The sequence below is a fragment of the Thamnophis elegans genome, chromosome Z, assembly GCF_009769535.1.
Source record: "Thamnophis elegans isolate rThaEle1 chromosome Z, rThaEle1.pri, whole genome shotgun sequence".
Classification (NCBI taxonomy): Eukaryota; Metazoa; Chordata; class Lepidosauria; order Squamata; family Colubridae; genus Thamnophis; species Thamnophis elegans.
Window position 1 is genome coordinate 86279149 of NC_045558.1, and position 12623 is coordinate 86291771.

General features: G+C 50.1%; 1 protein-coding gene across 1 annotated transcript in view; it reads left to right on the forward strand.

The window, feature by feature from the left end:
• BRCA1 (BRCA1 DNA repair associated) overlaps positions 1–12623 on the forward strand; it is a 94945-nt gene that overhangs the window by 22690 nt on the left and 59632 nt on the right. The gene's annotated exons all lie outside the window — the stretch shown is intronic.

The following is a 12623-nucleotide window of genomic DNA, read 5'->3' on the forward strand; positions in this document are numbered from 1 at the left end:
GCAAGCTATGTTTGGGCAGCGTTCCAACTAACCCCCCCAGAACATAAATCTGGGACGGGAAGTGGGAGCCGCCTGGCAGCATAGTATTTCTCCGTGTCAAGGACCTCTTCTGCCTTTTTTGCAGAACGAAGGCATATGCCCACCCTCAGCACAAAGACTGATTTATTACTGATTTCAAAGTGGGCAGAACTAATACTCGTAACTCCTAATTGTATATATAAATCTTTAACTCCATTTTTTTTTAAGAATTCCTTCTGACAATTTACTTGCTAGAAATACACATAAAATGGCGCCAAACAGCTTTGTAGGAGGGGTCAGGCTCTGACAAAATTTTTACGGAGCTCAGAACATTTAAAGATCAAGAAGTGATTTATTACCAAACTAAATAGTAATTGCTGGATAAGCGGCTTGCCTGGATTTAATTGGGTAGAGAAGATTAAATCTGGAATGGCTTCTAAGCAGCAAAAGTCCCCCCCCCTCCCAAGGCGTTGAAAAGCGCAGGAAATTCGCCTGCTCCTGGAACTAAATTACAGTCACTACTCCCCCCCCTACTCCTGCAGGGGAGCCCCTCACCCGAGAAATTTTGCAAAAAGAATTAGCCGAGGCTTTAAAAAATCATGCAGCTGCGATGGAAATTAAAATAAAGGAAGAGATATCTGCTGCTCATAAAGAATTGTCAGAAGAGCTTATGAATTCGGTTCAGATTCGGAACCAGCAAATTAGAGATGATATTCTTGTGCCTATTAACTGCCTATCGGGCTATGTCTCGGGAATTGAAGATAGATTAGAAGATCTTAGTGATTCTAATATTAATCTGGTAATGAAAATGGATGTGGTTCAACAAAAGGTTGGCGATGTAGAAAATGAAATTATAATGTTGCAGTATAGACAGATGGAATTTGCCTTAAGGATAAGAGGCCTTCAAGAGAAAAATCAAGAAAATGTGAAGCAGATCTTCTCAGAAGCCTTTGATCAATTGATGGGAAGGCCAGGATGGAATTTTGAATGGCAAATTGACAAGATATATCGTGTTAACTCCTGGCTTGCCAGACAAAAGCAACTCCCAAGAGACATTGTGGTGTATTTTGCTACGAGAGACATGAGGAATTTGATATTGCAAGAGTCTTACAAAACTAAGCTTGTAAGGGGGGTCAGGAGGTGACTGTTTTGAAGGAAATACCATCTAAAATGTTGAGGTCGAGAAAAGACTATGCCTTCTTAGTCGATGAGCTCAAAAATCATCAACTACAGTTCAGATGGGAGGCACCAGCTGGATTTGCAGTTACCTACCAGGGGCAAAGATATCGTCTTAACTCAGTATGGAAGGCTCGAGATTTTTACAATAATATATTGAAGGCTGGACATCCCCCTCCTCCTGGACCCAGAGAAAGAGAACAAGAAGGACAGGATAGACAGTAAGCCACTCAAGGATCAACAAGGCTGGACCAGCTTCCTCTTTCAGAGTTACAAGGAGCAAAGACAAACCTGTGTGATCACCAGGCGAATGGAACAAGAATTAAAAAAGCAACAAGCCTTACAACAAACACATGTTACCGTCCAAGAAGCTACAGGTCTTAGTTCAGAAGCAGTGGGTGGAGCCAGGCCGAAAATCAAACTTCAGGATTTCCAGATGGCTCTTAAAATGCTTCAGGTCATAATCCGGTTTGGATGGGGTTGGAATTTGGGATGCAAACAAGAAGAACTTGGAGATTGAACGAAAACTTAGATATGAGAAAAATATTAATGAATGTAAAAACTTGTTAAGAGAATACTTTGTTTTTAATATGAATAAGGGTACATCTATGGAAATGGTATGGGATGCAAGTAAAGCGTATATGAGAGGAGTTCTGATAAAATTAAATAGGTTACATAAATGTAAACAGGGAAAAGAGAATTGAACTAGAAGAAGAAATTAGGAAGAGAGAACAGGAGTTAATACTAAAACCAGGAGACAAAAAGATTAAAGAAGCAATTACCTTATTAAGAGAGCAATTTAATATGCTGATGTCAGACCAGGTGGCTACTAATTTGCTATACACTTTTTGTAATGCAAATAAATCTGGTAGATGGTTAGCATATTTGATTAGGAAAAAACAGAAATCTCGCAATATATTGAAATTACATTATAAAGGGAAGGAAGTGTATCAACAGGATGAGATCAAAAGGCCTTTCGTAAATTTTTACAGGATTGTATACGAATGATAAAATGCAAGGTTTAGATATAGATAGATACCCAGATAAAGAAAAAATACCTATAGTTAAAGACGAACAGAGGAAGAGATTGAATCAACCAATAACTTCGGGGGAAATTCTTCAGGTAATCAAACAGCTAAAGGTAGGAAAATCACCTGATACAGACGGCCTGACATCAGCTTATTACAAAAATTTACAATTAGAAATGGTAGAACCTCTCAAGGAACTATTCAATAAGATCCAAACGGAAGGGAAGGTACCCCCATCTTGGAAGACAGCTTTTATATCCCTGATACCAAAAGAGGATCAAGATCTTACTCAACCAAAAAATTACAAACCTATATCATTACTCAATATAGATTATAAATTTTTGACTAAAATGCTAGCGAATAGGTTAATGTTGGTTATTCAGCAATTGATTCATAATGATCAAACAGATTTTATTCAAGGGAGACGAATGAGAAGTAATGTAAGACAAATTGTTAATATACTGGAATATTTGGGAAAGAATAACCAAATCCCTGCTGCGCTTATATTTCTAGATGCCGAGAAAGCCTTTGATTGAGTGAATTGGCAAATTTTATTGAAAATAATGCAAAAAATGCAAATAGGAGAGCATTTTTTACAATCAATTAAAGCAATATATCAGGAACAAACAGCTCAAATCATAGTCAATGGAATTTTAACAGATTCATTTAAAATCGAGAAAGGTACAAGGCAGGGTTGTCCCTTATCCCCATTATTGTTTATCATGTTTGGAACTATTGTTGAATAAAATACGGGGTTCAGATGATGGGGTTCAGAGCCGAGGTGGCGCAGTGGTTAAATGCAGCACTGCAGGCTACTGCTAGATCAGCAGTTCAGCGGTTCAAACCTCACCGGCTCAGGGTTGACTCAGCCTTCCATCCTTCCGAGGTGGGTAAAATGAGGACCCAGATTGTTGGGGGCAATATGCTGACTCTCTGTAAACCGCTTAGAGAGGGCTGAAAGCCCTATGAAGCGGTATATAAGTCTACTGCTATTGCTATTGCTATTACAGGGGGTCAAGATTAGGCATCAAGAATATATAGTATGTGCTTTCATGGATGACTTGGTTATAACACTAACCCAACCACGGGAATCTAGTAAGGTTTTAATGAATATGATTAATCAATATGGCCAAGTGTCCGGATTTAAAATAAATTTAGGGAAAACAAAGATGCTAGTTACAAATATGAACACTAAACAAAGGGAAGAATTAGAAGGAATGACAGGATGTGAAATAGTTAAAAAAGTCAAATATTTAGGAGTCTGTATTTCAACCTCAAATGTGAAGTTATATAAGTATAATTATGAACCACTATGGCGTAGCATACAGACAGAGATGAAAAATTGGGAGAAATTACAATTATCTTTGCTGGGAAGAATAGCAGCAGTGAAAATGAATATTCTACCTAAATGTTTATTTCTTTTTCAAATGATACCAATACTGTAAAAAGATGTGAATTTGCTAGAATGGCAGAAGGGCATTAATAAATTTGTATGGGCAGGGAAGAAGCCGAGAATAAAACTAAAAATAATGCAAGATGTGCGTGAGAGAGGAGGCTTGAAATTACCCAATTTCAAACTATATTATGAAGCAGTAGTTTTATCGGTAATTAGTGACTGGATTAATTTAACAGATGATAGAATACTTAATATCAAAGGGCATGATTTGGTATATGGCTGGCATGCTTACTTGCTATATAACAAAAAGGTGGGATAAGAACTTTAAAAGTCATATTTTAAGGAATGCTCTACTATGGGGCTGGAAGAAATATCAATACAAATTACATGATAAGATACCCATGTGGACAATTCCTAGACACGTAATAGAAAACATAAATATAGTACAAAAACAGGATGTAATTACTTACAGACCGCTTCTTACCTTAGAAAGAGGTGTACTACAATTAAAACCTTTGAATGTACTAAAAGAGGAAAAGGTAATTCAAACATGGTTTCAGTATGGGCAGTTACAGGCCAGATGAAAAAGAGATAAAAAAATCGGTTTCATGCAAGACGAGTTCTCTCGACGCAGCCGGCAGGCAGGGCCAGAACCGGAAGCTCCTGATTGGCTTGGGTGCGCCTGCCGGCTGGCGGCAAATTTCACTGCTCACCTATTGGCCAGCCGCTTACAGCTGTCATATATAAATAGCTGTCAGGCGGCCGAGCACTGTCTGTGTTCTGAACTTGTTAGTTGCTATTACCTGTTAATAAAGTCGTTATATTTTACCTCACGCCTCATATTCTAAACTGGCGACGAGGATGAGCGACACGGACCCCATCATCGTCCCTGCCTTGGCTCCTTCATCTGTTTTCGCTGCTTTCAGGCCAGAGGCCGAATCATGGGACGCCTTTTTAGAGAGGTTCGAGGTCTTCCTACAGGCACACAACCTCTCCGAGTTCCCTGAGGGGAGACGATGGGGCACTTTCCTGCACTATTGCGGGCCAGAAATGTTCGCCACCGCCCGGGCTCTTTCTGCACCGGCCCCGGTACACACTGTGCTGTTGGATCTCCTCATGGCTCGGCTCAAGATTCACTATGAGCCTTTGCCTTCAAAGTATACCCGCCGGCAATATTTCCGGCGTTGTATTCAGAGGCAAGGCCAGTCCATCAGCCAGTACGTGGCTGAATTGCGAGCTGCCGTGATAAACTGCGAATTCACCGATCTGGAGGATGCCCTTCTCAAACAATTTATCTATGGGCTCCTTGACATCAACTTGCACCGTCGAATTCTGGCTCGCACCGAGCTCTCGATGAAGATAGCGGTGGATGAAGCCGGGCTTACGAAATGGCCGGTCAGTCCACCCCAGATGTCCGCCGATTCCCGCCATCCGTGTTGCCGGCGCTGCCCAATTCTGCTGTGTACAGTCAGATGATGGTCCTCGATCCATGTGCCGACGCCGCTTCTTCCGTTGATCGCCTTCGATCCATGCCTCCTCGGGATGGCAGCGGGTGCCTCAGCTGTGGCGGCTGCCATCCCAGGGCCTCCTGCCGCTTCCGGACAGCCCTCTGCCGCCGCTGTGGGAAGAAGGGCCACATCTCCAATGTCTGCCGCTCTGCTCCAGGAGATGCTCGGAACCCGAGGCCTCCTCCTCCTCTGGCTTCTCCTGCTCAGCCTGCTGCTTTCCGCCGCCAGCCTCCTGGGTCCTCCTCCTCCGCCCACATGGACTGCTATGCTGTGTCCGGCCCTGAGCCTCCTCTGCCCAACTAGCAGGCCGACTGCTGCCTCTTCCTCCTATGGCAGCCAGGGTAAGATGCATCTTCACATCTTACTCGCAGGCCGCCCCTGCAAAATGGAATTGGACATGGGCTCCACCCGGACAATTATGTCTTGGGACACCCTGAGGTCATTTATACCAACCCTCAAGGCTAGTCAGCTAGCCCCTGCTGACTGCCTCCTTGGGTTGTGGTTACTTCCCTATCTCTTTCCGTAACTTCCAGGGGTCCCTTCCCCTTGTGGTGGTCCAACGCCCCCTAGCTTCTCTCCTGGGGCTCGACTGGTTTAGGGCTTTTGGGCTGAACATAGCAGGAATTAACTCTCTCCGTTTTGCTTCCTCTATAGATGCCCTTTTGTCAGAGTACGGTGACGTTTTCTCCGACACTCTGGGGTGCTACACCGGCACTCCTATCTCTCTGAATTTGGACCCCATGGTGGTGCCCATCCGTCTCAAGGCTTGACGGGTTCCCTTCGCCCTCCGGGCTCGTGTGGACCCCAAGATTGACAAGCTAGTCTCTCAGGGCATCATGGAGCCCGTCGACCATGCCCCCTGGGAGACCCCCATTGTACTGCCCTTAAAAGCTGATGGCTCCCTGAGGGTCTGTGCCGATTACAAGGCGACCTTGAACAAGGCCCTGCAGGCACATCCCTACCCGGTACCTGTGGTGCAGCATGTTCTGCACTCCTTGGGTCAGGGCAGGATTTTTGTGAAATTGGACCTGGCCCAAGCCTACCAGCAGCTGCCGGTAGACGAGGCCTCCACCATGGCCCAAACCATTGTAACCCACCGCGGCGCTTTTAAGTGCCGCCGGCTCCAGTTTGGGGTCAGTGTGGCTCCTGGGATCTTCCAAGGGCTCATGGAGCGGGTGCTCCATGGCATCCCAGGAGTCGTCCCCTATTTTGATGACGTCCTCATAGCCGCTCCGGACCAATCAGGACTCGTCAAAACCCTTAGGACTGTCCTCTCCCGTTTCCGTGCCGCCGGCTTGCACTTGAAGCGTTTCAAGTGCCAGCTCGGCGTGCTGTCGGTAGAATTCCTTGGCTACCTTGTGGATTCTCGAGGAATCCATCCCAACCCTTCTAAAGTCGAGACCATCGCCTCCGCCCCCACTCCCTCTTCGAAGGCGGAGCTCCAGGCTTTCCTGGGGCTCCTCAATTTCTATTCCACTTTTATCCCCCACAAGGCTTCTGTCGCGGAGCCTTTGCATCGCCTCCTTGATGCCTCCGCCCCTTGGAACTGAACAGACCGTGAGGCGCATGTGCTTGCGGCTGTCAAAACTCTCTTAACCTCTGCCCCTGTGCTCATGCAGTATGACGAGCACCTCCCACTCCTCCTGGCTTGCGATGCCTTCCCCTTTGGGGTGGGGGCTGTCCTCACCACTCCTACCCCAACGGCTCCGAGGCCCCCATTGCGTTCTACTCCCGCACCTTGTCCAAAGCTGAGCGAAATTATAGCCAGTTGGACAAGGAGATAGATAGATAGATAGATAGATGATAGATAGATAGATAGATAGATAGATAGATGGATGGATGGATAGATAGATAAGTTTATTTATAGGCCGCCCTTTTCCCTGAGGGGACTCAGGGCGGCTTACAACTTATGGGGTAGGGAATACACACAATGACATATAAAACAATACATAATTAAAAATAGAAGCAACATTCATCATTCGGGTGGGGACGGATTATAATCTTTAACCCCAGGCCTGACGGGATAGCCAGATCTTGAGGGCTGTGCGGAAGGTCTGGAGGGTGGTGAGGGTACGAATCTCCACGGGGAGATCATTCCAAAGGGTCGGAGCTACTACTGAAAAGGCTCTCCTCCGCGTAGTTGCCAGTCGACACTGACTGGCGGATGGAACTCGGAGGAGGCCTAATCTGTGTGATCTAATAGGTCGCGAGGAGGTAATTGGCCGGCGGTCTCTCAAGTACCCAGATCCACTACCATGAAGGGCTTTATGGGTGGTAAGTAGCACCTTGAAGCGCACCCGGAGATCAACAGGTAGCCAGTGCAGCTCGCGGAGGATAGGTGTTATGTGGGCGAACCGAGGTGCACCCACAATCACTCGCGCGGCCGCATTCTGGACTAGCTGAAGTCGCCGGATGCTCTTCAAGGGCAGCCCCATGTAGAGCACGTTGCAGTATTCCAGCCTAGAGGTCACAAGGGCACGAGTGACTGTTGTAAGGGCCTCCCGGTTCAGGTAGGGCCGCAACTGGCGCACCAGGCGAACCTGGGCAAATGCCCCCCTGGTCACAGCCGACAGATGGTGATCAAAGGTCAGCTGTGGATCCAGGAGGACTCCCAAGTTGCGAACCCTGTCTGAGGGGTATAATATTTGGCCCCCCAGCCTGAGTGATGGAACACTAGCCAAATTATTGGGAGGGAAACACAACAGCCACTCGGTCTTTTCCGGGTTGAGTACAAGCTTGTTCACCCTCATCCAGTCCCTAACGGCTTCAAGACCCCGGTTCATCACGTCCACCGCTTCATTGAGTTGGCACGGGGCGGACAGATACAACTGGGTATCCGCGTATTGCTGGTATCTTATCCCGTGCCTCCGAATGATCTCGCCCAGCGGTTTCATGTAGATGTTAAATAGTAGGGGGGACAAGACCGACCCCTGCGGCACCCCATATGTTAGGGGCCTAGGGGTCGATCTCTGCCCCCCAACCAACACCGACTGCGACCTGCCCGAGAGGTAGGAGGAGAACCACTGCAAAACAGTGCCTCCCACCCCCACCTCCCGCAGTCGTCGCAGAAGGATACCATGGTCGATGGTATCGAAAGCCGCCGAGAGGTCAAGGAGAACCAAGATGGAGGCATGGCCTCCATCCCTGGCTCTCCAGAGATCATCGGTCAATGCGACCAAAGCGGTTTCTGTGCTGTAACCAGGCCTGAAGCCGGACTGGAATGGGTCAAGGTAACTGGCTTCCTCCAAGGACTGCTGAAGCTGGGAGGCCACCACCTTCTCAACAACCTTCCCCACAAAGGGGAGGTTGGAGACTGGACGATAATTGTTAAGAAAGATGGTTTCTTCAGGAGGGGTCTCACCACCGCCGCTTTAAGTGCGGAGGGGAAGAGCCCCTCCCGAAGGGAGGCGGTAACAACCGCCTGGATCCAGCCCCGTGTCACCTCTCCGCTGTTGGCAACCAGCCAGGAGGGACACGGGTCCAGTACACAAGTGGAGGCACTCACAGCTCTCATGGCCTTGTCCACGTCCCCGGGGGCAACATCCTGAAACTCAACCCAGCGATGGTCTGCCAAATTATCCGCCTGTGCCTCGGCTGGATCTGCAAAGATGGAGTCCAAATCCGACCGAAACCGAGCAACTTTGTCCGCTAAGAACTGGACATAATCTTCAGCCCTACCCTGCAAGGGGTCCCCCGTATCCCTCCTATTTAGGAGGGAACGGGTTATCCTAAACAGGGCGGCTGGGCGAGACTCAGCGGACGCAACCAAGGTGGCAATATACGATCTTTTTGCTGTCCTAAGTGCCCTGATGTACTCCTTGGTGCATGTTGTTAAGGCTGCTCGATTCGATTCGGATTTATCGGACCTCCATAGGTGCTCTAGGCGTCTCCTCCGGCGCTTCCTCTCCCGGAGCTCCTTGGTGAACCAAGGAGGCCTCCGGGATCCGCCACCTCGGAGTGGCCGTAGTGGCGCAATCCAGTCAAGGGACTCCGATGCTGCCGAGTGCCAGGCAGCAACCAGAGTCTCCACCGGACTGTGGGCGAGAGTATCAGGAATAACCCCAAGCTCCGTCTGGAACCTCAAGGGGTCCATAAGTCGCCTGGGGCGGAACCACCTGGTCGGTTCCTCCTCCCTACAGTGGAGGTTTGGTCTCCGGAAGTCAAGCCTCAGTAGGCAGTGGTCTGACCACGACAGGGGTATGATCTCATTACCCCTCAGACCAAGATCACAAGTCCACTGCTCCGAGAGGAATACGAGGTCGAGCATGTGACCGGCTGAGTGAGTTGGGCCCCGAATTACCTGGGTCAAGCCCATGGCTGTCATGGAAGCCATGAACTCCTGCGCCCCATCAGAGTGTTCACTGAGCGAAGGCAAATTGAAATCCTCCAGGACCATAAGCCTGGGGAACTCAATTGCTAGCTCGGCTACCGACTCGAGGAGCGAGGGGAGGGCTGCTGCAACGCTGTTGGGAGGCAGGTACGTTAACAGCAAACCCACTTGACCCTTGAGGTCCAACTTCACCAGCAGGGATTCACACCCGATAAGCTCCGGAGCAGGGAACCTATGAGGTGCTAAAGACTCCCGGATAACAATAGCCACACCCTCACCCCTTCCCTGGGCTCTCGGCTGATGAAGCACCTGAAATCCTTCTGGGCACATCTCTACGAGGGGGACTCCTCCCTCCGGGCCCAGCCAGGTTTCAGTAATACATGCCAGGTCTGCCCTCTCGTCTAAAATTAAGTCCCGGACGAGGGGAGCCTTGTGAACTACAGACCTGGCATTTAGCAACAACAGCCTGAGACCAGGGTCCTGATTACTCGCATCATCTGGCCTCGGAGTGGAACTCATAGGGCCGGAAGGAGGAATCTCTGTGACGTAGCGAGCCCTCCTTCCCCGGTAATGGCCAGCCCTAAAGTCCCCGCCATATCTGCCCCTCCCCGTTACGACCGCAATGCTCCAACCCACTCCCGTGTCCGTGGTTCCCTCAACCACCCCTATAGCTCCCGCGTTCCCCGGCAGGCCCTCCGAATCAGACAGACTCATTTACTCACTCAGACAATCCCCACGTAATAATTAAAAAATATAGTAGCAATAGGGTAATAAAAGTGGGCCATTCATTCAATCACAAACAAATCCCATGCACTCACCATACCAGTTAAAAATTGTGCGGTTAGAGTGTCCTTGGCCGCCAGATCAAAAGGCGGTTAAAGGGGCTGCCGAAGGTGTTAAGTCCGGGCTGCCAAAGATGTGGATAAAGGCAAAGTCTGAGTGGCTGAGATGGGTGCAAATGGAGGGGGCAGGGCGTAAACGTCAGATTTTAACAAGCAATAGCTTCGCAGTCTCACCCCCACCAGGTCAGGATATAATCCAAAACAGAAGCCAACAACGGTCCATAGAAGATATATAGATAGTATGCAGGGGAATGTCTTGTCTTCCCCCTCGCCTATAGGCCTGAAAGGGTCCAAAGTCTGGTGGTGGCTGGAACAGGTTGAAAAAGAAGGGGTGTGTGTGTTGGTTGTTAGGACGCCAACTCCCCCTCCATATTTCTGCCATCCTCTATCGCTCCTTTCATAAAACATATGCACCACAAAAGCACAGTCCATGGCGTCCTGAGAGTTGTAATTAGGTGGGCGCTGTCCGAGTTGGTATTCCAGGGGCAGTGACGGGTGGCAATGTGATCAGAGGAGGTCGGATGTTGAAAGGCCAAAATCAGATGGTCACAGGCCAGGATAGTGGAGAGCCCATGCTAGGCAGGGGAACAAGTGGAAGCACAGGCAAGCAACAGCAGCAGCAACAGGCGGGGGGGGGGCAGCAGCTCAGATATCAGCTTCAGCGTTTCTTGGTGAGTGAACAGACTGCCCAGCTCTTAATCTCTGGCATACACACACACAGCTCCACAGCTCCACGTAGCCCTAGCTAACCAGTTTCCAACGTCTGGCTCCAAGCAGCAACGGGAACAGGCTTCTCCGTCAGGAGCTTCAATAAATCAAGGCTTCCCCAACAGCAGCAGTGTCAGCGTTGGCGTTTTTTTTGCCCAACAGCTCCTAGCAGCTCCGAGGAGACGAGTCTCCCCCTACGCTGCTGGCACAGATGTTCTGGGGAGTTTGTTTACCTTCAGCCGAGCTCCTGGGCAGATATATCTTTCATTTAAGCCATTTTTCGGAGGAGTCAAGCTGGAGCGAAAGACTCAGCAGCCATCTTCCAGGGACATGCGCAGAAAGGAGGCCCTCGTGGCCATTGTGGGAGTAAAACGATTCCATCCCTATCTCTACGGTCGCCGTGTCACTCTCCTGATGGACCACAAGCCCCTTTTGGGCATCATCGCTGGCGACCGGGCCACACCCCCTATTCTTTCACCCTGCATGGGCCGTTGGTCGGAGTTCCTCTCCGCCTATTCCTATTCCCTGGTCTACTGGCCGGGCAAACACATGGGCCACGCCGATGCCTTTAGCTGCTGACCTCTGCCCCTCCCGGTCTCCAACCCCGCCCCCTCGGTCATGGTCATGGCCCTGACGATGACCTCGAATGCCCCCTCTCGGCCGCTGACATTTCGCAGGCCTCCAGTTCCAACCCCCTCCTCCAGAGAGTCCTGGACGCAGTTCGGCGGGGCTGGATGGAAGAAACTCGTACGGCCGACTTTCTTCCCTTTTTCCGCCGCCGGGATGAACTGTCAGTCCTTCAGGACTGCCTACTCTGGGGCTCCAGGGTCATTGTCCCTGCTGCCTTCCGCAAGCTCGTCCACGACCGCCTCCGTGAAGGGCACCCTGGCATAGTGCGGATGAAAGCCCTCACCTGCAGCTACACCTGGTGGCCCTCCATGGACGCGGATATCGGTGCCTGGGTCCAGCAGTGTCCTCCCTGCCAGGCCATTCGGCCGGCCCCACCCGCCACCCCTGCCCGCTCCTGGGAGTTCCCTTCCTCCCCCTGGAGCCGCCTCCATGTAGATTTTTTCAGCCCCCTAGACGGCCGTTCCTTTTTCCTTGTAGTGGACACCCTGTCCAAGTGGGTGGACATTTTTCCCATGACGTCCACCACGGCCGGCACCACCATTCAAATTCTCCAATCCCTCTTCACCACCCATGGCATCCTGGATGTCATCGTCTCTGACAACGGCCCCAATTCCAATCTGCTCCTTTCCTTTCCTACCTTGCTTCCCTGGGCATTAGGCATGCCTCCGTTGCCCCCTACCACCTGGCTGGCAATGGCATGGCTGAGTGCACTGTGTGTTCGCCCAAGGAGGCCCTGGCCCGCCTTGCCCACCTGCCTTGGCCTGTACGTCTTCATACCTACTTGCTCGCACACTCCACCCCCTGCCAGTCTACCAGCAAGAGTCCCACTGAGATCATCATGGGCCGCCGCCTGAGGACCACCCTTGACCAGCTGCACCCTTCCTTCTCCCCCGCTGCCGGCCCTCTCCCTGAACCCCCTAGGTCTTTTCTGGTGGGTGAGGGGGTCCTCACTCAAAACTTCGCGGGGGACCCGAAATGGCTGCCTGG